The sequence below is a fragment of the Gorilla gorilla genome, chromosome 11, assembly GCF_029281585.2.
Source record: "Gorilla gorilla gorilla isolate KB3781 chromosome 11, NHGRI_mGorGor1-v2.1_pri, whole genome shotgun sequence".
Classification (NCBI taxonomy): Eukaryota; Metazoa; Chordata; class Mammalia; order Primates; family Hominidae; genus Gorilla; species Gorilla gorilla.
Window position 1 is genome coordinate 41,240,512 of NC_073235.2, and position 23,212 is coordinate 41,263,723.

Consider the following 23,212-nt stretch of genomic DNA (forward strand, 5'->3'; position numbering starts at 1 on the left):
ATCCAGATATGGCCATACCAATGTGTACTTGATATGCCCTCAAAGGAAAAGGTTTGATCCTACATCAAATAATTTGTGAAAGAATGAACCTTCAGCATTTAAGTTTAAAAGTTTCATGTATGTTGGATATTTTTATGAATCACTTGTGGCCTGATCTGGGGGGGAGAAAAGCTTCTACTACACTGTAAGTTGGAGCTGGGATCTAAAACTGGGTTGTCTGACCCCAAAGAGCATTTGCTTGACATCTGTGTGTACTGCCTCCAAATGCTTTATGCTATCACTTTCCTCTTACTAAATACCACAGTCTATTAATACAGTCTAGGGTTGCATAAGCATTCTGGGAAGCTTATGCACATTTGGAAAGCTTTTGCCATATTGATGACTCACAACTTTAGTTTATTTTCAACTAAAACTTTTCCATACTTGCTAACCATATATCCTTTATCCTCTGGTGGTGGTGTTCTTTTTGTATCCAAGTGCCAGGTCTTAAAATTATCCCTTGTAACTTTCTTCTCTGTGGATTTGGCCCATCATTCTAGCCTGAGATCCTTTTGAATCCTGTCAGCCAACAGGTCCCTCTCTCTCTAAGCCTCATGTCATTAGCTAATTTAATAAGTAAGACTTGTGTCTGCCCTTTTAAAATCTGACCTTGTCAGAAGACTCCCTGGACAGTCAAGCTGATTACTACGGATACTCCCTCCATTTCTCTCTTACTGAAATAATTTGTGATGGCAGTCACAAATCTGACTGTCCCAAGATGCCAGGGCTGTCTCCTCTTATAGAGCCTCATGTGTGGCACTGTGCTTGTCTTGTCCATAACTGCACTTACCCTACTACACAGGGCATTTAATAAATGTGTTTAAATCACAGAATTTCATTGTTTTTCTGGCATGGGACAACAGGAAAGCCTATCTGGAAAAACAACAATAACAACAAGACAGCTGCTACTTTCCTCAGCTGTCACACACGCTACCCACTTCACAACTATCTCCCCGGCCATGAACTTGAACTTGAGAGAAGAATGAGCATCAATGAATTAAGATGTTTTAGAAAGTATCTGAACATACAATTGAGCTGGCACTATTTTGTACATCAGGATTTTAATATTGCAAAGGACTGTATTGATTGCCTAAATCTAAAAATAATTTCATTAATGGAAGAAGATGTAATGTGATTTAATATGCAAATTAATGCTGCATTCACTGAAAACTATTAAACCAGCTCATTTAGCAATTTGAATGAACATTGCTAATACATTTCCAGAGTTTTCTTTTTCCTCTACAATCATACTGAAAACTCCTAAAAGACAACAAATGTCTTCTAGTTCTGAATACTCTATATAGCAGTCTAGAAATAGGCCAAGCTAATGTGAGGTATAGTGCTTATTATTCTTTGAATGTTGTTCTAAATTAAGGAGACAAGTTGCAGAAAAGTTAACTACTGTGAACTGGAAAACCTCCAATTAAGTAGTTGGATTCCAACCTCTCCTTGACTCACAGACTGGAGGACATTTATCAAAGCATAGGGACATCAGGACTGAAAACAAGGGCTGATTTAGACAACAAAAGCTCTGATTCACTCTCCATGTTGACAAAATATACTCTATACCCACAAACTTAAGCTGTGTCCATGCACACACAAACCAATCTGAAACAAAAACAAGTGAGCATTTAAATTTAGACCAATTATGACAGCAAAAGCTGTGTTCTTTGGCATTCTACCAAACAAAAAGCTTCAGAAACCAGCACTTCAAATACTCCCCTGGTCCACACATGTATTCTAGCAGGAGGGACTGGCAATGGAGCTAATTCCAATCAACAAGGAAGCTATTTAGGTCCCACAAGGCTGACTCTGAGAGTCACTGGGGGATGCTGGGGTGCTGGCTCCACTCGAGATGGTACAACAGCCCCTTCTATCCTCTCAGGGAAACAGTGGCAGCTGCCCAGGGGAGGCTCACACTGCACTTTCTCTCCCATCCTAAATCCTACAGCAGCCTTCACAGTTTCTCTTTTATAATTTTATTTTATTTTGGTGAAATAGAGATAACAAAATTTGTCATCTTAACCATTATTAACAGACTTTATTTTTTAGAGCAGTTTTGAGTTCACAGCAAAATTAGCAGCCAAGTACAGAGATTTCCCATATACCCCTGCCCCCCTCCCTACCCACAGCTGCCCCATTACCACCTTTCCCCCGACCAGTGTGGTGCATTTGTTACAATCAATCCTACATTGACACATAACTACCACCTAAAGTCCATGTTTATATTAGGGTTCACTCTTGCTGAACCCTATGGGTTTTGACAAATGTATAATGACATGTACCCACCATTATAGGAGCATACTAAATAGTTTCACTGCCCTAAAAATCCTCTGTGCTTTGCCTATTCATCCCGTCCTCTCCCCAACCCCTAATTCTTTTACTGTCTCCCTAGTTTTACCTTGCCCAGAATATCATCTAATTGGAATCAGTAAGTACTATTTTCAGATCAGTATCTTAGTATTTCACTTAGTATTGTACATTTAAAGTTTTTCCATGTCTTTTCATGGTTTAATCATTTCTTTCACCTATGGAATAACAGTCCATTGCCTGGATTTACCACAATTTATTTATCCATTCACCTACTGAAGGATATTTTGGTTGCTTCCTAATTTTAACCCCTTTTATGTGTACAATTCAGTGGCATTACTTATATTCACAATATTGTGCAACCATCGCAACTGTCTATTTCTCAAACTATTCCATCACTTCAAAAAGGAACTCTGTTAAACATCAAGCAATAACTCCCATTCCTCCCAGTCCCTGGTGACTTACTTCCTGTCTCTATGAATTTACTTATTATTTAATATTTCATGTTAGTGGAGTCATACAATATTTGTCCTTTTGTGTCTCGCTTGTATCACTTAGCATAGTGTTTTCAGGTTTGTCCATGCCGTAAATATATCAGAACTCCATTCCTTTTTACAGCTAAATAACATTTAATTGTATGTATGTACCACGTTTTGTTTATTCATCATCTCTTGATGAATACTTGGGTTGTTCCCACCTTTGGCAATTGTGAATAATGCTGTAATGAAGACTGGTATAAAAGTATTTGCTTGAGTCCCTGTTTTCAATTCTTTTGGGTATATATCCAGGAGAGGAATTGCTGAGTTATATGGTAATTCTATGTTTAGCTTTTAGAGAAACCGCCAAACTTTTTTTCAGCAACTCCACTATTTTACATTCCCACGAACAACACACAAGGGTTTCAGTTTGCAGCTTCTCTTAAACCCAAGCAGAGTAGTTAGTTCAAATGAAGGTTATCTTGAAGTTACCTGGCCTATTGATTAGCTGGCATCCTTCCTCCACCCTAGACTCTATGAGATAAATTTTACTATAAGCTATTATAATTTACCACTCTCAGGCCTACAGTTCTCCATTAGTTTCCCACACTAAGACTTCTGTTTGTGTGCTCTGGACCTCATTACTCTCCTAACATAACCTTGATTCACTCGCCGTCTGTTTTCCACCCTGCTGAAGCAGCCCAACACACCTCTGACTCCCTAACTCATCTAAACCACCCATGCCAAACACTTTACCCAAGCTGGCTTCCCCGACTTCCTCAGTCTCTCCCCGACCTTCCTTGGGCCACTCAGCATCTGTGCTAATGTCCTCCCTGCTCCTTGGTTCACAGTCATCTTGCTGCCATCTTCCTGGAGCCGGATCCCCACTTAAAATGAGGGGAGATGCTCCTTTTGACTCTCATATTGCAAAATGTTATCACTGCACCATTCTATTTAAAAATCTCACCCAGAGGAGGAAAGCTCACTAATTAATGGACACTTTAATGGAATTTCCTTCCCATTTCTATCACTTTTTTTTTTTTTTTTTTTTTTTTTGAGATGGAGTCTCGCTCTGTCACCTAGGCTGGAGTGCAATGGCGCCATCTTGGCTCACTGCAACCTCCATCTCCCAGGTTCAAGCGATTCTCCTGCCTCAGCCTCCAGAGTAGCTGGGATTACAGGCACCCACCACCACGCCCGGCTAATTTTTGTATTTTTAGTAGAGACAGGGTTTCACCATGTTAGTCAGGCTGGTCTTGATCTCCTGACCTCAAGCAATCCACCCACCTCAGCCTCCCAAAGTGCTGGGATTACAGGCGTGAGCCACCGCACCTGGCCCCTGTCACTCTTATACCTTCCTTTCATTCATCCATTTGCCTCCATCCTATTTGATGCCTTGGCTATCTCATGACAACAGCTTGCAAACCTGTGTCTGCCTCTAAATTGTACTTGAATTGAATCCATCTTTGGTTGCAGTATCATATACAGTGCAGATTCTTTTACTCAAACCTATCAACTGTTCTTTAGTTCCTACTCAGTGATGCAAAAGGATGATTCTAGCAGTTCAGGCCTCCCACAAAAGCCCAGTCCACCTTTTCCATGATATCTCCTAACGGACATGTCCCCTCCAGCTCCTGACTGCCCATGTTGGGCACATCCCTTTGTGTCTGCCTCATGACATGGCCTTTGTGGTTCTCATTTACACTGTTCTTTGCTTAATGAACTTCTATGTTTTGTTCAAGGATAGTGTTTCCATGATCACTCTAGCTAGAAGTAAAATGAACATCCTCTGCTGGTCTGGCACAGTTTGTACCATTTGGCTTATGTTTAGTTTGATCTAAAGAGCAACCAGTTAGCTTGGGGTGTCACTAGAAGAGGGCAGATGGCTGGCTGCCAAATGGTCTCATAGCACCTTGGGACATTCACCAAGGCCAGTATCTGATCTTCAGTTTAGTAGGCTGAGGCACTTAACTTTGAGCAGCACATCCTGGGCAGAATTGCCTCTCAGGAATAAATACACATCACATCAGCTCATGGAACTGATGTGTGTGTGCACGTGCATCGCAGAATGCCACTAAATTAATTAATTTACAGCAACAGCTAGAACCTTCATGGATGGAAGTCTGTGCATTACATGAGTAAAACAGTCTCTCCCCAATGGATAGGCCTGAACCAGAAGCCAATTTAGAATCAGAATTTTTAGTGAGTGTGGAATCAAACCAAACTGCTGGCTTGGTGAGTCAAAATAGGAATTTCTCTGTCACAGAGGCTGAACTGCTCATAACCTTAGGCCAAAGATCATTTCCTGTTTCTGGACTTCGGAGTTCTGTCCTCTCTGGGTTGACCGCGTTGACTCAGTTTTACTCAGAATGGCCAACAATACAATCATCACAACATTGCCCCCCACCCTGGGATACTAAGGAGCCTTCAAGTGCAGTTCTGCTTCCCCCAAATTCGGTGGCAGCACAGTATCTTTGGTTTATCCCCTGACCAAATTCAACCACTAAATATGTCTAAGTATACCTGCTTGATTTAACTCCCAGAAGGCAATGCTTCCTTCCTCTCACCCCCTTCCTATGTTCTTGAGAGTTACTTTACTGTTCCACAAAGCATTGGCTATTGTGCCTCTGACCACAAAGTCCGCTGCACTATAAACACTTGGGTTCAGCTCTTATCTTCATGTGTGAATGGAAAACTCCATGAAGACTAGACCAAGGCCTTATACGATGGTCTATGCCACACACGGCCTAGCACACAGCAGGTGTTCAGCCAATATTACTGAGAAAAGGAGCAAACAGGGGCTGTATTAGTAAATACTTGTGATAAATTCCTTCCAATTCTTTCTTCTCTCAGCTATATCTAACACTGGTGATGGTCTTCACATGATTTTTAAGTGTTGGTTATTCAAGAAAATCTTCTGAATGAAGAAATAAACTAAATTAATTATCCAAAGCTTCCAGGTCTTCAGTAATTTGACTATAGAGAAACAGTCCTTGCTAAGTCCCAAGGGGCCTCCTTCTGGGAGAAGCCTGAATTGAAAGGCCATTCAGGATCTGCTTCCCCACTGCCGGTGGTTCTTCTGAGATGGATCTGCGACTGGACTCCTGCCAGCTGCCCTTTGGATTTGGGTCTGACCTCCCTTTATTCAAGCACTGAGCCTCAGCAGTCACAGGATAGCATGCTGAATTTTCTAGGAGGATTTGTTGTTGACCCAAACGGTCTGAAGAGGGACCTTTGTACGTTGGGAGTGACAGATTATTTGTCCCCCAGCCATCTTTAGAAGCTTCCAAAGGAAGGGCGACAAGATAAAAGCCCAGTGTACTTCACTCAGAGCTTTGCTGCGTGGTGTTGGGTTATCCAGTGTGCTCAGGATTCATCTCCTGATTTCAGTGAGGGAAACAAAATGAATATAGGAAAGGAAAACACGATATATGTAAAACCCTTTCTAAAGCTGGCTTTAACAGCACTTAAAGTCAACTGTAGAAAACGTTCTCTGTGTGTGTGTGTGTGTGTGTGTGTTTTAATTGCAAATTGGTGTGCAAAATCTCTGTTTGCTCAGGATCTCCAGAGACTGCATCATGATGTGTGTTCTGTGATGAGGCCATGGGACCAGGCAGTAGAACTGAGACAGGACAGCAGGGACAGAGGGGAGCTTCTCCAGCCTTTTGTTTCGCACCAAGTCACAATGTACTCATCAGGGGAATCCAGTGTGTTTCTTATCAAACCTTTCTATTTTCAGCGTAAATTACTGAACAATCCTCCAGATACTGATTTTTATCTGCTTGCTAGATAAATATTAGTTCCTATTGGCACATTTCTATTCAGTGCACCACTCACAAGTTATGTAAACAAAGAAACAAACAAAAAAGCAAAAAAAAAAAAATTTCACTACAACCAATAAAACAAAACAGAAAAAATCAGCAAGAAGAGCTTCTTTCTTTTTTCTTACTGTCATAAAAGTGTAGCAGCTTAAATATATGTCCTAATACAATAAATCACCCATTTGTATGGTTATTATTGGTTATTTCAGTTCTCAAAATTCATACTAGAATAAATTAAATTTATTTTCTAACTCTGCTTCTCTCTTGCTGTAGGTATGTGCATACATAGGGGCAGAGGGCAGGCTAAGCAAAAGAGCAAATAAAATCTCAGCATAAGATCCCTACAAGTAGGTATATTTTTGTATTTTTGGCTCCCTATTTAAAAAATAGTTATTCGTATTTTCATTAATTCCACAAATATTTATTAAGCTCCTGTCCTATATCCCACCTAATAATGGATATATCTTTTTAAGCTAAATTTCATATCCTGAATATCTCTGAATTACTAGAAATGGGGTAACTTTTCTCATTAATTAGAAGACTTCCAATTTCCACACCTTAGGAAGAACCTTAAAGTCTTTTTGAAGGTTATATTCAATGAGTGACTGCTGGACTCCTCTATCTAACACAGAGACAGGAAGCAGGCAGACTGTGTTCGCTTCCCTACAAATTGGAAATAACACACACTTCTATTACTGGTCTGATAAAAAAAAAATCCAAGAAAAAAGGTACTGAAGATCCAAGTCCACCTTCTGGGATAATGGTGTTAATTTCATTGAATTACTTTGCTCCACTATATCCTTATACCAAATTATCTAATTTGTTTCAATGGATTCATGCAAAAGAACACAAGAACAAAAAGTCCAGTGCCTGAAAGAAATTAGACTATGTACCTAAACAACTTGAATTCATGTCAAATAATATAACATATAATGGCATAATATGTGTATATGTATTTTCCAGAACTGATGAATGACATTAATGTACAGATGATAATTCAGCAAGAATGACTAAAAGAATTTCATGAGTAGACACATTACCGTAAATTTCCTGAACATCAATGGGAAAGTGGAAAAGTAAAACTTAGAAGTGAAATTTGAAGCAAAATATGGGTTAATCATGAGTGATGGATGCATTGGTGTTCTATCAACTCTAGGTACTCTCATCCGAGCATGCTAAAAAGAATTCTATTTCATTGTAGATTCACTACAGTCACTTTGTTTTTTACTTGAATCCCTGGATATTTACTATAATTGACTATAAGCTAATAGCTCTCTTGGCACAATATTTATTATCTATTAAGTGAGTTTAGAGTTTGATTTTTCACTATCAACTCAATATTTAAAAAGCAGAGATTATTTTATACTGGATACATACAACTATTTTGTCCAGTTATTTAGAGTAGAGTTTCTCAACCTTGGCTGCGACTTATAATTATTTGCAGGGAATTTTTTGAGCCCTTCCTCTAGATTTAATTTATCATAATGTGTGTCCATACATCAGATTTTTAAATAAATGTATTGAATATAATAAACATCACAATAGCAGGGTGAATTATAACAAAGTGAACATAACCCTGCTTATCAGGGTAAATAAACCAGGGTTTGTTTACCAAGTGCTTTCTCCTCTGAATTGGAGGGGAGAACACCTCTGTGTCACTGGTCGGGCATGTGGGCAGGTGGGTTTCCCAGGAGGGCACACTGACTAGAAGCAGACAGGAGGCTGGGAATCCTTACAATAGCCAAAGAAGGAGATCCTTATTCTGGCGGTAGAGGGCTTTCCTGTTTCTACTTCTGGACAAAGCTGTTTCCTTTATATTTTCCCTCTAGAGGTCTAGAGTCACCTAAATCTCTATTTCTTTTCCCTCCCAGGTCCAGGATGTTTACTAGAATCCCTTCCCAGTCTAATCAGCCATCTCTTCAACAGAGAACAGGTCTTGAATTTTATACCAAGGGCAGGAACTCTCCATGACAGCTATATAGTAGCCTCTGTGTCCTGGGGTGGGGTGAGGGCTAAGGAAATAGCTGGACCAGCTATTCTAAAGTTAATTCTTACATATCTTGGCAATTGCCTGATGATCTACTTTTTTCTTTGTCCTTGTTGACTTTGTACTTGGAGTTTCTTTGGAAGCTTCTTTGCGAGTTGAGAAAAAGTGCTATTATCTCTGGTGTTTCTGGTTTTAGTTTTTCTTACTCTGATTTCTCTCTCCAAAATTTCCTTACACTTCATAGCATACCGAACTCCATTTTTTAAAATAGCAACATTATGTTGCATTATCTTCATATGGATATATCTTTTTATTATTTCTTGAAACCATGATGTTATGGTCTGCATGTTTATATCCCCCTAAAATGAATGGTAGTAGGAGACGGGGCCTCGGGGAGGAAACTAGGTTTAGATGAGAGCATGAAGGTGGAGTCCCAAGGGTGAAACTAGTGCTCTTATAAAAAGAGAAAGACTAGAGCTCCCTCTCTCTGCAATGTGAGGACTCATTGAGAACACGGCCATCTGCAAAGCAGGAAGAATACTCTCACCATACACTGAATCTGCTGGCACCTTGATCTCGAACTTTCCAATCTCCAGAACTGTGAGCAATAAACATCTGTTGTTTCCAGAACTGTGAGCAATAAACATCTGTTGTTTAAGCCAGTCAGTTTGTGGTATTGTTGTTACAGCAGCCTGAGACGACTAAGATAACAGGTATTCGGTCCTTTTCTAGATACCTATCCCTGTTATCCTGAATTGCCCCTTATGATCGTTACCACCCAATTGACTGATGTAGCTATTGTTTCTGTTCATAAAGCACAGTGAAAAGTGGCATGACACAGTGGAAAAAATACTGGGTTTAAGGTTTTGAGGTGATGGTTCTAGTTCCCACCCTGGAATAAACTTGTTAAGAAAGTATGATCAAATCACCTCATCTTTCTGGGGCTGCTTCCTCATGTTTAAAATTGAAGGGCAATTGGTTGGTATTTACCAAAATTAATAACACACTTAACTTTTGAGCCTGCAATTCCTCTCTCAAGAATTTATCTTGCAGGTATAACTGCACATGTTTGAAATGACAGATGGATAAGATTATTCACTACAGAATTAAAAGAAAGAATTCTTTGGTGTGATATTTGGAACTCACACGTTTCAAATCAACAGAGAAATAGTGAAATAACAATGATCCATCACACAATGGAGTGCTATGAAGCTGTAAAAAAGAAGGAAGGAGCTTTTTATATACTGATAAGGAAAAATACACAGGATATGTTATTCAACGACCAAAGACAAGGTGAAGAAGAATGTACATAATCATACACCTACCCTATGACCCCGTAGCAACATTCCTATGGCTTTATCCCACGTGAGAATCACCTGGAGAACGTTTAACAGTATTGACGATATGGCATCTCAAGGCAACTGTCTTAGTCCGTTTTGGCTATAACAAAATACCATAAACCAGGTAACTTATAAGCAACAGAAACATCTCACAGTTCTGGAAGCTGGAAAATCCATGATCAAAGTGCCAGCCGATTTGGAATCTAGTAAGTGCCTGTTTTCTGGTTCACAAATGGTGCCTTCTTGCTCTATCCTCACATGGTGGAAAGGGAAAAGCACCTCTCTTGGAAAAAGGTCACTAAACCCTTTTCTGATGGTTCTAATCAACTCCCAAAGCCTCTTCCTCTTAATGCCATCACCTTGGGAGTTAGAATTTCAATGTATGAATTTTGGGGAGACAGAAACATCCAGACCACAGCAGCAACCTGTATGCTTCAGAAATATGAATAAAAGATCAAAAGAAATTTGAGGAATCAAATGGATCCCAAATAACCCTAAAAATTCTAAATGTTATCAACAGAAATGTGAGGAATCAAATGGATCAAAAACAACTCTAAAAATTCTAAATATTATCCTTAGAAAGATTAGGAAGGCAATTGTACTGCAAAACAAGTCAAGAAAGAAATTTTTGGAAATTAAAATAAGATTGCTGAAATCAAAGTCATTAGACCTCTCAAACATTATAATAGAGTTGAAAATCAAGTTATTGATCTAGAAGCTCAAGCAAAGAAATTTCCAACAACCAAAACCAAAAACGCCATAAGAAATAAAAGAGAAAGTAAAACCATAAAAAATGGGTTCAGGAAGTTAAATAGCTGACTAAAAAAAGTTCTAAGAGATGAGAACAGATAGGAAAGAGGATGGAGGAGAGAATAATAATAATAAATAACGAAATGAAAATATCCTAGGTTTAAGAAAAATTAGATCATTCATATTGAAGTCCTCACCAAGGCTAAGTGAGTTTGATGGGGAAAAGACACATACTTAAACTTTACATACTTTTGAAATTAGTGAAAAGACAATTTAAAAAATTTCTAATGAGAGAGAAAAAAATGGGGCCACCTATAAAGGAAGGAGAATTAACAACAGATTTCCCTTCAGCAACAGTGGACACTAAAACTCAAAGAAGCAAAGATTGTCAAACAAACAAACAAACAAACAAACAAAACCCTCTCTGGGATAATGACTATGAGTTTAGAATTCCATATTGAAACTACAATTTTTATGTAATATTTTCAATCATACAAGTTTCAGAAAGCTTGTTGCCCTCACAAGCTCTCCAAAAACATTACTCAAAAAGGCTCTCCAGCAGAACAACTGAGAAAGAAATATATTATATGAGTCAGAAAGGTAGCAGCTGAAGATGACTTGAAAAGGGAGAAAACTAAAAGGAAATGAAAAGAGAAGCCATTGGACCTTGATGCCTGGGGCATTATCCTGTGAGTGGCTAAAGGTAAGTGTCTTAATGATATATTTAATTCTCTATAAATCCAATAGCATAACTTGGTTCTGTAGTAAATATTTATAAGAGCATAATCCCATTAATGCCTTTTAAAGTTGGTTCAAAAGCTCTGAATTAACCTATAGACTACACACGGAATACATAATCACAGCCCCAGAACAGCAGATAAAGGGAAGTACAGGAGACGGGAGACACAGTCTCACTAGAGTGTAGAATTTCTAAATCTAGAAGTCAATAGCTACTCGCTAAAGTTGAGGGGTGGGGGAGGAAGAGGAAAATGTAATTTAAATTGTAATGATAACCCTAGAAAAACTACAACACAAAAACACTTTTTTATGTTTATTCCTGGGGAGAGAATTAGAGATACAGTAAGAAAGACAGCTTTTCATTTTTGATTAACAAGCTCCTTTATTAATAAAAGATTACTTAAATAACTCAAAGTAGAGCTATATAATGGAATACTGAGTGGTCTTTGGAAAGAATGAGATATGTCTATATATATTTTTGTAGAAGATTATCCACAATTATATATACTTAAGGTAAAAAAAAGAATTTGCAAAATAGAGTATCATCCCTATAAAGGTAAGAAAATTCTTTATATGTCTGTGTGCATGTATATAAGTAAATGCATTTAAAAATATCCGAAAGGAGAAGCTACAGGTTGAGGGTACAGGGGAAGAAAGAAGTCTTTCAGAATTTACTTTTTAAGCTTCTGAATTGTTTTACTGTTTGTAATAAGTAAATATAATACATAATATGTAAATATTACTTTTAAATGACTTTCATACTTTTTAATTACAAAGGTAATTTTCTTAAAAAGTAAGAAGAGCAAGTATATGAATGTATAGTGTTACTTTCTTCATTTAAAACTTTAAATGGGCAGGGAGCTATGGCTCATGCCTGTAATCCCAGCACTTTGCGAGGCTGAGGTGGGAAGATCGCTTGAGCCCAGGAGTTCGAGACTAGTCCGGAGGCTGGGTAACATGGCAAGACCTCATCCCCTCAAAAACCACAAAACTTTGAATGTTTAAATATATTATTAAAATTAGTCTTTATTTTTTCATAGCCAAATAATGCCAGTATTATTTATTAAACTATTTCCCATGGAATCAGAATGATGCTGGCCTCATAAAATGAGTTAGGGAGGATTCCCTCTTTTTCTATTGATTGGAATAGTTTCAGAAGGAACGGTACCAGTTCCTCCTTGTACCTCTGGTAGAATTCGGCTGTGAATCCATCTGGTCCTGGACTCTTTTTGGTTGGTAAACTATTGATTATTGCCACAATTTCAGCTCCTGTTATTGGTCTATTCAGAGATTCAACTTCTTCCTGGTTTAGTCTTGGGAGAGTGTATGTGTTGAGGAATGTATCCATTTCTTCTAGATTTTCTAGTTTATTTGCGTAGAGGTGTTTGTAGTATTCTCTGATGGTAGTTTGTATTTCTGTGGGATCGGTGGTGATATCCCCTTTATCATTTTTTATTGTGTCTATTTGATTCTTCTCTCTTTTTTTCTTTATTAGTCTTGCTAGCGGTCTATCAATTTTGTTGATCCTTTCAAAAAACCAGCTCCTGGATTCAATGATTTTTTGAAGGGTTTTTTGTGTCTCTATTTCCTTCAGTTCTGCTCTGATTTTAGTTATTTCTTGCCTTCTGCTAGCTTTTGAATGTGTTTGCTCTTGCTTTTCTAGTTCTTTTAATTGTGATGTTAGGGTGTCAATTTTGGATCTTTCCTGCTTTCTCTTGTGGGCATTTAGTGCTATAAATTTCCCTCTACACACTGCTTTGAATGCATCCCAGAGATTCTGGTATGTTATGTCTTTGTTCTCGTTGGTTTCAAAGAACATCTTTATTTCTGCCTTCATTTCGTTATGTACCCAGTAGTCATTCAGGAGCAGGTTGTTCAGTTTCCATGTAGTTGAGCGGCTTTGAGTGAGATTTTTAATCCTGAGTTCTAGTTTGATTGCACTGTGGTCTGAGAGATAGTTTGTTATAATTTCTGTTCTTTTACATTTGCTGAGGAGAGCTTTACTTCCAAGTATGTGATCAATTTTGGAATAGGTGTGGTGTGGTGCTGAAAAGAATGTATATTCTGTTGATTTGGGGTGGAGAGTTCTGTAGATGTCTATTAGGTCCGCTTGGTGCAGAGCTGAGTTCAATTCCTGGGTATCCTTGTTGACTTTCTGTCTCGTTGATCTGTCTAATGTTGACAGTGGGGTGTTAAAGTCTCCCATTATTAATGTGTGGGAGTCTAAGTCTCTTTGTAGGTCACTCAGGACTTGCTTTATGAATCTGGGTGCTCCTGTATTGGGTGCATATATATTTAGGATAGTTAGCTCCTCTTGTTGAATTGATCCCTTTACCATTATGTAATGGCCTTCTTTGTCTCTTTTGATCTTTGTTGGTTTAAAGTCTGATACCAAAGACGGGCAGAGACACAACCAAAAAAGAGAATTTCAGACCAATATCCTTGATGAACATTGATGCAAAAATCCTCAATAAAATACTGGCAAACCAAATCCAGCAGCACATCAAAAAGCTTATCCACCATGATCAAGTGGGCTTCAGCCCTGGGATGCAAGGCTGGTTCAATATACGCAAATCAATAAATGTAATCCAGCATATAAACAGAGCCAAAGACAAAAAACACATGATTATCTCAATAGATGCAGAAAAAGCCTTTGACAAAATTCAACAACCCTTCATGCTAAAAACTCTCAATAAATTAGGTATCGATGGGACGTATTTCAAAATAATAAGAGCTATCTATGACAAACCCACAGCCAATATCATACTGAATGGGCAAAAACTGGAAGCATTCCCTTTGAAAACTGGCACAAGACAGGGATGCCCTCTCTCACCGCTCCTATTCAACATAGTGTTGGAAGTTCTGGCCAGGGCAATCAGGCAGGAGAAGGAAATAAAGGGTATTCAATTAGGAAAAGAGGAAGTCAAATTGTCCCTGTTTGCAGACGACATGATTGTTTATCTAGAAAACCCCATTGTCTCTGCCCAAAATCTCCTTAAGCTGATAAGCAACTTCAGCAAAGTCTCAGGATACAAAATCAATGTACAAAAATCACAAGCATTCTTATACACCAACAACAGACAAACAGAGAGCCAAATCATGAGTGAACTCCCATTCACAATTGCTTCAAAGAGAATAAAATACCTAGGAATCCAACTTACAAGGGATGTGAAGGACCTCTTCAAGGAGAACTACAAACCACTGCTCAAGGAAATAAAAGAGGATACAAACAAATGGAAGAACATTCCATGCTCATGGGTAGGAAGAACCAATATCGTGAAAATGGCCATACTGCCCGAGGTCATTTACAGATTCAATGCCATCCCCATCAAGCTACCAATGACTTTCTTCACAGAATTGGAAAAAACTACTTTAAAGTTCATATGGAACCAAAAAAGAGTCCACATCGCCAAGTCAATCCTAAGCCAAAAGAACAAAGCTGGAGGCATCACACTACCTGACTTCAAACTATACTACAAGGCTACAGTAACCAAAACAGCATGGTACTGGTACCAAAACAGAGATATAGATCAATGGAACAGAACAGAGCCCTCAGAAGTAACGCCGCATACCTACAACTGTCTGATCTTTGACAAACCTGAGAAAAACAAGCAATGGGGAAAGGATTCCCTATTTAATAAATGGTGCTGGGAAAACTGGCTAGCCATATGTAGAAAGCTGAAACTGGATCCCTTCCTTACACCTTATACAAAAATTAATTCAAGATGGATTAAAGACTTAAATGTCAGACCTAAAACCATAAAAACCCTAGAAGAAAACCTAGGCAATACCATTCAGGACACAGGCATGGGCAAGGACTTCATGTCTAAAACACCAAAAGCAATGGCAACAAAAGCCAACATTGACAAATGGGATCTAATTAAACAAAAGAGCTTCTGCACAGCAAAAGAAACTACCATCAGAGTGAACAGGCAACCTATGGAATGGGAGAAAATTTTTGCAACCTACTCATCTGACAAAGGGCTAATATCCAGAATCTACAATGAACTCAAACAAATTTACAAGAAAAAAACAAACAACCCCATCAAAAAGTGGGCGAAGGACATGAACAGACACTTCTCAAAAGAAGACATTTATGCAGCCAAAAGACACATGAAAAAATGCTCATCATCACTGGCCATCAGAGAAATGCAAATCAAAACCACTATGAGATATCATCTCACACCAGTTAGAATGGCAATCATTAAAAAGTCAGGAAACAACAGGTGCTGGAGAGGATGTGGAGAAATAGGAACACTTTTACACTGTTGGTGGGACTGTAAACTAGTTCAACCATTGTGGAAGTCAGTGTGGCGATTCCTCAGGGATCTAGAACTAGAAATACCATTTGACCCAGCCATCCCATTACTGGGTATATACCCAAAGGACTATAAATCATGCTGCTATAAAGACACATGCACACGTATGTTTATTGCGGCATTATTCACAATAGCAAAGACTTGGAACCAACCCAAATGTCCAACAATGATAGACTGGATTAAGAAAATGTGGCACATATACACCATGGAATACTATGCAGCCATAAAAAATGATGAGTTCATGTCCCTTGTAGGGACATGGATGAAACTGGAAACCATCATTCTCAGTAAACTATCGCAAGAACAAAAAACCAAACACCGCATATTCTCACTCATAGGTGGGAATTGAACAATGAGATCACGTGGACACAGGAAGGGGAATATCACACTCTGGGGCCTGTTGTGGGGTGGGGGGAGGGGGGAGGGATAGCATTGGGAGATATACCTAATGCTAAATGACGAGTTAGTGGGTGCAGCGCACCAGAATGGCACATGTATACATATGTAACTAACCTGCACAATGTGCACATGTACCCTAAAACTTAAAGTATAATAAAAAAAAAAAAGAAAAAAAAAAAAACTTTCCCATGGAACGGAAACACTCTCATTTTCATATTGTAACATCCCACATGTACTTGTAAATGTTTCTTGGTTTGAATCTATCCCACTGCTCTATTTACTTTTTCTTGTGCAAATAGCTTTTTATAAAAAAATTATTACATTAACTTTAAAGCAAATTTCAATATATGGTACTACATGTACCACCTCATTATTCTTTTTCCCTCATACATTCTTGGGAATTCTTGCATTTATTTTTCCATATGAATTTTCAAATCATTCAATCCAGTATAAAAAACAAATCTATTGAAATGTTCTGGGATTAGATGAAACACGCAGTTTTAAGGTAAAAAAAAAATTAAAAAAACAAACAAACAGAGGCTATATGGTTAGATCAGCAGAGGTCAATCGCCACCACTGGAAGGACAATGCAAAGTAGGTCTCGTACTGATGGTATGAAGAACAAAAGCAATGACTGGGAGAGAGTCTTGTCTTCTTACATACAATCCTCAGTAACAGAAAACAAGTATGCTTGTAAACTTTCTCACAGGCCATGACGAAACATGAGTATTTACAGACAGCAGTGTTCACTGACCAGGGTCATTATAAACTGAACAAACAAACTTCGGTGAAGAGCAGGCATTTCTTCGGCTGCTCTGAAGGGGTGGTGAGAGGCAAGGCCACGTAGTCAAGAGTGAGGGCTGACTGCCCCAGGACTGTTGGTGTGAAGACGTAATTGACAGTCATAAATTAAATCTATTTAAGTAACTGCAAAATGGATGACCAGGTCACTGAGGCACTGCAGCTACAAAGAGAGAGAGAAGGCTCTGACAGTGAGGAGCGTGCAGCTCTTTGGAGGAACTGTAATCCTGGGTGCAGAGGAGCCACGGCAGAACAGGGGGCTGGCTCCACACGCACTGGCGCTGTGGCAAGAAAATACGGTTCAGATCCCTGTTCTCCCATTTTCTAGTTATAGGATCTTGGGGTCTCTGAGCTTCAGTTCCTTTATATGTAAAACATAGATAAATGTTTCTGAGTAGAGCTGTTGTGAACATTAAACCAGACACAAAGCCCCTTGGACAAAGCCTGACACATTGGAGTCTCTCAAGAGATGCTAGATATTAATGATAATCCAAAATGCAAAACAGATGGAAACAGGGCAGAGAAGGTAGTATTTAAGAGTGCCTGAAGTAGAAGAAAGTGCGTAAATGTGAAACTGAAGGACGCATGCAGGGCATTATTAAATACTTTTGTATTGTGAAATTAAAAGTTGCCAGAGGGGCTGAGTGTGGTGGCTCAGGCCTGTAATCCCAGCACTTTGGGAGGCCGAGGTGGGTGGATCACAAGGTCAGGACTTCGAGACCATCCTGACCAAAATGGTGAAACCCCCATCTCTACTAAAAATGCAAAAATTAGCTGGATGTGGTGGCCTGCACCTGTAATCCTAGCTACTTAGGAAGCTGAGGCAGGAGAATCGCTTGAACCCGGGAGGTGGAGGTTGCAGTGAGCCGAGATTGCACCACTGCACTCCAAGCTGGAGACAGAGCAAGACTCCGTCTGAAAAAAAAAAAAATTGCCAGAGGTGGGGAAAGCTGAGCCAGCCAGAAGACTGAGAGGAACACAGGAATTCAATTGGAAAGAGTCTATATGCTGGGTCATGAAATCATGATTTTATATTATAGAAGTTTGTTTTTTTTTTTTAATGGAGCAAAATAATAAGATTCATGTTTTATAAAGACCCTCCTGACAACAATATGGAGGATGTACTGGAGGAATTTGGAGGTAGGGCTGTGTGGTAAAACTGTAGGCAGGAGGATCATTTTATTTTATTTTTTAAATCACAATGAAAGAGATATGATGCATGTAAGGAAAAAAACTAATTTAGAAAAAGACTATGTTTAATAGCTACAGAAGAGACACAAACTATGGGAGTTAAAGAATCGCCCTTGCTAGGCTCAGCCTCGCTTTCTTACCTTTCTTCTCTCTCTTGGCAAACCTAAAACTGATAAAGCTTTAAACTTCCCCAGGCTGAGTAACCTTGTTAACAAGTGGGATAATGCCTGTAAGTTTGCAGGATTTAGATGCAGCAGGTAGATATGAAAGTGTAGCGTGCTTTGAGTATTCTGTCTTTATTGAATTTGCAGACCTACAATAGCAATGGAGGGAGCATGGCTATTTTTGCTTCAAAGTCAGTTGCTTGATTCAGTAGAAAGAGCACAGGCTACAGACAGTCAGACTGGGAGTTGAATGCTAGCTGCTCCACTTATGCTATAAGTAGGTAAATTAATTTCTCTCAGAAAGTCAGTCTCATCTGTTAGTGTCTCTCTCATGAAATTCACTAGTAGAAGTAGACAGAACAACAATAAACAAATACATATTAAAGAATGCTACTGATGGTAAAGAGCAAAGTGAGCAAGAGGATAGAAACTAACTGAGAACTGCTTTTTACTTAAGGTGGTCAAGAAAGGAATCTGTGAGAAGGTCATATTTAAACACACACTTGCAGAAAGTGAGAAAATAAGCTTTGAACACATTTTGGAAAAAGAGAATTCCATGCCTAGAAAACAGCAAATGCAAATGCCCTACAGCAGAAGAAAGCTGGGCTTGGGGGAAGGAAAATCAAGGAAGTATGTGTGGTTGGAGCAGAGCCTGGGCAGGGCAGGGTGAAGACTCACCCAGTAAGCATGGGCAAGCGTCCAGGCCAGGATCTTCTCTAACTGACCAGAGCAACAGGAAGCTGTCCTGGGCAGAACAGAGGCACCATCTAACTGGCTTGAAGATCCCTAGGACTGCAGTGTTGAGTGCAGACTGTAGGGGGTAGTGGGAGGAGAGATCTTCCAATAGTAAGGAATTCCTGCAATGATTCCAGTTGAACAACGAAGAAGGCCCAGTCTAGGCTAGTAGGTGGAAGAGCTGTTCAGTGGTTATATTCTGGATAACGTTTAGAAGGTGGTGCTGATAGCATGTGCCGATGGATTGCCAAGGTGTGATCTTTGCTCAAGAGATTTTGGCTGGTCTTGTAAGAATAAAACAAAGTAAATAAAGTGCCTACAATTACTCAAAAACATCAGTTCTTTCCGCCTTCCTTTAAGGTTCTTTGGCTTCTGTAGCTCAGGCCTCTGCAAGTGCTCAACATATGCAGAATCTGGTCAAGAGTGGCACTGGGTGATTTTTCAGCCATTGCCTATTGTCTGCTGTGTCCTTGTCTACTTGTTTTCTGGGTGAACAAAAACAAAAAGGTTAAGTACCACATTATTTTATATCTATTGCCAGGGCAAGCAAAGGCAAAAACTGCTTGAGACAAGATATTTTCTTTCCCACAACAAGACTGAGGAGATTTATTGTAGGGTTTCACATTAAAGCAAAGCTAAGCAACACAAACAGACAAGCAAGCAAGCAAGCAGACAAACAAACAGGGTGCATTTCTCAAAGCTCAAAGCCCTCATCCAAGGAACTTTAATGAAGCCTTGAAAAGCAAACAGCAGTGGCAGAGGATTTAGTTCCAGGAGGGGGAAATTTTAAAAAAATTCATTGAAGATTATACATACTGGAATATGAATGAAAAATGGTTGAGTGTATTTAGCAGAATACTTGGCATTTGAGGGGAAAAAATCAGCCCATTTGGCTCAAACCTATCCCTGAAATCTAGTTCTCAATGATTACCCCGTGAGGACACTCTTCTCTGAGTGAAGTTTTTATGTTAAGCCAACTGTGAGGGGAGCAGTCTTGGTTCTTCCTAATGCCCTGCTTTCCCAAGTTCTATCTCCATGTGGAACCCTGGCCCTAGTCTTTTCTAGGGTGGGCATCTCACAGGCCCCCTGGCTTTACTTCATAAAAGGAAACTGACATGTACTGGGCCTCGCCTCCTGCCAGGACCCTGGTACTCAATGGAATTGTCACAGTACCATTGCAGGTGGAGTATCATTATTTCCGCTTCTCAGAGGTGGTGCTGGAGAGAAGCTCAGCCACTCGCCCACACCTCACAGCTGTTACTTCATGATAGCAGGGTGCAGCTGAGCTGCCATGGATTCCAGGCTTTTTGGCCTCCCCTAGCCTTCCTCCCAGCACATTTTCCATTGCTGACTGGTATTTTACACTGACTTCCCCTGGATTATTTCACCATTGTTCCTAAACCATTCAGGTCATAATTTCTTTTTTTTTTTTAACTTTTAAGTTCAGAGGTACATGTGCAGGTTTGTTACATAGATACATTTGTGTCATGGGGATTTATTGTACAGATTATTTCATCACCCAGGTATTAAGCCTAGCATCCATTAGTTATTTTTCCTGATCCTCTTCCTCCTCCTACCCTCCACTTTCTGAAAGGCCTCAGTGTGTGTTGTTCCCCTCTATGTGTCCATGTGTTCTCATCATTTAGTTCCCACTTATAAGTGAAAGCATGTGGTATTTGGTTTTCTGTTCCTGTGTTAGTTCCAGCTCCATCCATGTCCCTGCAAAGGCATGTCATGGTTTCTCAATACTTTTATCAGGAACAGTTGTAGGCAGAACATTCTATCAACTTTAGGGAATGTTGCATCCATTTAGCATGACTCTGTTTTCTGCCAGTCAGTATCATGTCTTCAGAGACTGCAGGATGTGATGAGGCTATGGGAAGTAATGAACTCAGGTCTGATCACCAAACCACTGCTGTCAAATGGGGTGATTGTATGTGTGTGTGTGCATGCTTGTGTGCTTACAAACAATGCAAATAGTCTAATCCCTTTGTGGGGCAGAGCTCAGCAGGTCATTGTTCACTGCTGGATGCCTGTTCTTTTCATCCTAACCATTTTTCCCCTGGAACTATTTATTATTTCTTCCTTCAAGAAAAGAATAGCCTCACAGGGTGTTGACAACACTGAGTAGCTCATAATATATGACTGCTTCAGTGCAAAGGAGATGCGGCGAAAAGTGAAACTCTACTCCTCATAATTGTGTGTGTATGTGTGTGTTTTCTTGTCCAAATGTGTCTGTTAGTAGCTCAAGAAGATAAATGTTATTAATCAATTAGTTAATTAAACAAACAGCAACAGAGTGCTTATTCTGCAACATGCTTTATGCTCCATGCTCTCTTTGAAACTAGGCACTCAAACACAATAAATACCATTACGCACAGTTGAAAATCAGTCTGTGAGTGGAAGAGGCTATGCCAATGGTGACATTTGCTGTGTGCTCTGATTGCTACTGAGCTCTCCCTTATTCTGGTGCTCCACAATTATGGACAACTCAGTATTTTCTGCACTAACAGATGGGAACAGTGAGAAAGATAAACCAATACATAGCATGATTAAAACAAATCTATATTTGCTTTTAAATGTAGTCTCAAATATAAACAAAGATTGTTTACTTCATAGAAGAGTTAGGAGGACAGTTAGTTATTGGAATACTTTATCCTACTACTTTAATCCTCTGTGAGTTTTAAAATGTGCAGTTACTGAAGTAATTCATTACAAATATTTACAAAGTGGTTGATGTTTAACTTTTTCAGCTGATGCTTTATGTTAAATGGACACTGAGCTTGCATTCGAAAATAGATAAGACAAACTCATACATTTATCTACCCTCTGAACCCAGATCTTCCCTTACATTGCATTTTACTCAGATCTATACCAATCTGTAATAGACGTGAGCTTCTTGGGGAAGGATTGAGAAAGGAGGTGAATCCATAAAGTTAGGATTTCTCACATGAGTGTCGGATTCGATAAATAATTTTTGGCTTAAAGGCAAGTCATTCATTAACAGAAGCTAAAATCATGGTTTCATGACTGAAACCGTTTTCTTCAGAGTTTTAATTCAAGGTTGGGACAAAAAGATGTTGTAGACTTATGTTACATAATATTTGGCATTGTAGATGCACTGATTTTTATTCTTAAGTTTATCCCATATTCATCCCACCAAACTATTTATATAATTGTTCTTTGTATTTCAAAATCATCTTCTGATGATGAATTATGTTTTCCAGCTTCAGTGATCAGTGGCTTTCTCTGACAGTCTCCCTGTGCTTATTTTCCCCTGCATAAAAAATCCATTTACTATACGTAAAGAATTTTCAAATTCACAGGTAAGAAGTATTATCATTGTTCCAGTAATGGCATTCACATTATCTCCATTTATATTCTTGTTTCAGGATGTAAGAATTTGTCTCTGTGCTGCAATTCCTTGACTATATCTGGATATTCTAGGTTTTTGCATACTGACTTTTTCTCTTCAGCATTCATAACACCTCCCAAAGTGTGGCCAACTTAGAAGCTTTTTGTTTCATTTTGGTTTTGTTTTGAGATGGAGTCCTGCCTTGTTGCCCAGGCTGGAGTGCAGTGGCATAGTCTCAGCTCACTGCAACCTCCACCTCCTAGGTTCAAGCAATTCACCTACCTCGGCCTCCTGAGTAGCTGGGATTACATGCGCCTGCCACCATGCCCAGCTAATTTTTTCATATTTTTAGTAGAGATGGGATTTCACTATGTTGGCCAGGCTGGTCTTGAACTCCTGACCTGAAGTGATCTGCCCGCCTCAGCCTCCCAAAGTGCTGGGATTACAGGCGTGAGCCACCGGGTCGGCCTGCCAACTTAGAGTTTAATTAATATAATGTTGATTTATTTCCTTTTAGGTTGTTAACCAAGATGCAGAAATTGTGTTACTATACTTTCCTTAGGATTTCTAGAAATTAAAAATATTCAGTCTATAGTGAACTAAATTGCTTAATTTGCATCTTTTTGGAAAAAAGTAAAAAAAGAAACACACACACACACACACACACACCCTCCAACATAGCACCAAAGGCCAAATTTTATCAGTTGAGTCAATGAGATGTGTGTGTTTTTTTAAAATAGGCTTCATTTTATAGAGCAGTTTTGAGTTTACAGCAAAATTGAGCAGC

General features: G+C 39.2%; 1 protein-coding gene across 1 annotated transcript in view; it reads right to left on the reverse strand.

The window, feature by feature from the left end:
* Nucleotides 1–23,212, reverse strand: part of NXPH2 (neurexophilin 2) — a 116,394-nt gene that overhangs the window by 38,173 nt on the left and 55,009 nt on the right. The window lies entirely within an intron of this gene.